Source organism: Microtus ochrogaster, unplaced genomic scaffold (assembly GCF_000317375.1).
Source record: "Microtus ochrogaster isolate Prairie Vole_2 unplaced genomic scaffold, MicOch1.0 UNK15, whole genome shotgun sequence".
Lineage (NCBI taxonomy): Eukaryota > Metazoa > Chordata > Mammalia > Rodentia > Cricetidae > Microtus > Microtus ochrogaster.
In genome coordinates, this window is record NW_004949113.1 from 4,284,981 (window position 1) to 4,288,072 (window position 3,092).

Below are 3,092 nucleotides of genomic sequence, written 5' to 3' on the forward strand. Positions count from 1 at the left end.
AAAAAAAAAAAAAAAAAAAAAAAAAAAAAAAAAAAAAAAAAATTATTCTGATCTTCCTGGAAGCAATATACTATTTTGGTAGGAAAAAGTCAAGAACTTGTAGTCTGTCTTCTATGTGAGATTTTGGAGGGTTAATAACATCCCAGTATACTTGGGAAATAAACTGCAAAGAAAAGTAACTTAAGTGAAGATGGAGAAAACGGGGTATCTCCTGTCATTTGATTAGTATCTCTGGGTATGTGTTGACAGGCCCTGCTCATTTGTTTCCTGGCAGCCCAGACCCAAAATAAACAAACAGAAATTATAATAAGTGCAATACTGTTTGGCCAATAGCTTAAGCGTATTTCTAGCTAGCTTTTATATCTTAAATCACCACATGGTTGTGGTCTACTGGCTTAGCTTAAGCATATTTCTAGCTAACTTTTATATCTTAAATCACCACGTGGTTGTAGTCTACCAGCAAGGTTCCATCTAGCATCTGGCGTCTGTCTCCTGTGGTGGCTACATGGCTTCTCACTGACTCTACCTACTTTCTCCCAATATTCATTTTAGTTTTCTCCACTAGCTCTATTCTGCCCTATCACAAAGCAAAGCAGCTTCTTTATTTATTAATTAATTAAAGCAACACATATACAAAAGGACTTCCCACATCATTTCCCCTTTTCTGTCTAAATAAAAAGGAAGGTTTCAACTTTAGCATAGTAAAATTACTTATAACAAAACAGGTATCAAATAAAAATTATAATTATAATATTTATATATACTTTATCTTTTATCATAACTAAGGAAAACTATAACTATAACTTTGTATTCTTCAATACCATCAAAGACCCCAGAAGGATATAATATTACCTAAGTAAATAGGAAGTGCATTATAAGCAACTTCTAAAACTCTAGAATTGACAGAGACATCTTGCTGCCTAGATAGTCACCCAAAGTTCTTCTGTAACATTGGGGGCATCCAGTCTTCAGCCTACAGGCCCATAGTATCCAACAGACTTTTCCATGAAGCAGGAAATCCAAAGATCTGTTCTGCCTTGTAATGGCCAAGTCCATCAGTTTCTTTTTTCTGTGTCCTGCTGAATGTTTGTCAGACTCTTTCATGAAGTAGCAACCGTGATGGATGGTCCCACCCTTAGGCAAGTTCGGCACTCATTTTTCAATGGGTCCTGAATGTCCAGTTCATACAGCATAACGTCAAGCAGTCTAGGCAAGAGCATTCTCCTGCCCAAATGTCCAACAAACTCCATAAGGAGTCTCTTTGATGCCCATTAACCTCTTGAAGTAGATTGGTGATGCCAGGAGCAGATGTGTCTCATTATTATGAAAAGTCCTAAGTTCTTAAAACATTTTAAATGCCGTATTCTGTTAGTCTTTGAAAGATTTGAAGAATATCTATCCATCTGAAATATATGTTTGTATGTCTAGAAAATCTAACATGACTACAAGCTTGACTATTGTAGATGACTATTAACCTATATTTCTTAATTATACATTACATTTTTAAATGATCTACACAAATACAATATCTTAAGAGCATAAATATACATAACAAAATTGACCTTAATTTTACATCAATAAACCAAGATCCATACCAATGCAAAGTATTCATTTTTATACCATATCTCCCTTTAAATATAAACAAACATTTATAAACAATCATTTAGGGAATTTGGATGTAGTTCTTTCCTAACTGCTTTTTGCACAATAATATACATAATCCAGACTCTCTGTGTATATTCCATCTTTATGTGGCTTATTTTTCCTTACTCCTTTAATCTCTGACTGACTGCTCTTTCTCTTTCATTTTTATTTATTTATTTAATTGGTTTCTCGAGACAGGGTTTCTCTGCAGCTTTGGAGCCTGTCCTGGAACTAGCTCTGTAGACCAGGCTGGCCTCGAACTCACAGAGATCTGCCTGCCTCTGCCTCCCGAGTGCTGGGATTAAAGGTGTGCGCCACCAACGCCCGGCTGCTCTTTCTCTTTCAAGGCTACTTTTTTTTTAACCACTTCTTTTTATAACTCTCTATACTCTTTCTTCTTTCTTCTTTTTTAAACCCTGTGACCCATTTAGAGGTTTTTTTTCATCTGTAATTATTTTCTGACCAGGATGACTGCTTCTTAAAATGCTAAACAGCATGGCTCGAACTAAGGCTACTTCACCTTTTGGTTCCACCCGGTCCAACATGGCAGAGGTTCAGTGTCAGCTCTGCGAGCTATGCTCATAGCCCCATTTTCAGGCACACAGTGGGTCTATGTTGCGATTAAGCAAGTTATAGCATGCTGCTCACAAACCCCATTTAAATGCTCTGTAGCCTGAACCCCCCCATTCCCCACCCCCTCCCCCCACCCCGCAAAAAGTCAGAGGAATTCTTCTTAAAGGAGCCATGCAGTTTTTGCTGCTATCCCTCAATTAGGAAGCATTCTCTTAAAAGAATTGTACCTCTGCTTGCTTCTAGCAAACAGAGCCCACCTGAGAAGATGCTGCTACCAAAAAAACTGTGCTTAACTCTGTTCTTTTGTGTCTAGAATTTCTTTTTAAGCTATATCAGGCTTTATGTGGATGTAATAGGCCCATGTTAGCACCATTTTGTTGACAGAGACAGCTCATTTGTTCCTGGCCACCCAGACCTGAAATAATTACATAGAAACTGTATTAATTAAATCACTGTTTTTTTGGGGTTTTTTTTTTTTTTTGGTTTTTCGAGACAGGGTTTCTCTGTGGTTTTGCCCTCTCAATTAAGAAAATATTGTAGTATATTACTGATAACTTTAAACAAGATAATTGTCAGGTCCTCAGAATGAGTAAAATAAAGAAATTACTACAGAGTCTTCTTAATTATAAAATAATTAAGACTGATTGAGGTTATCAAAGATATATTACATGTTTGACTACATAAGCTACGCTAGGACATACAAATTGCTGAGGAAATGTATTGTTTCTATACATTGCTTATGCCGGGCGTTGGTGGCACACGCCTTTAATCCCAGTACTCGGGAGGCAGAGGCAGGCGGATCTCTGTGAGTTCGAGACCAGCCTAGTCTACAGAGCTAGTTCCAGGACAGGCTCCAAAACCACAGAGAAACCCTG

General features: G+C 37.3%; 1 protein-coding gene across 1 annotated transcript in view; it reads left to right on the plus strand.

Annotated features, from left to right (window-relative positions):
• Heatr3 (HEAT repeat containing 3) overlaps positions 1-3,092 on the plus strand; it is a 40,537-nt gene that overhangs the window by 13,517 nt on the left and 23,928 nt on the right. The window lies entirely within an intron of this gene.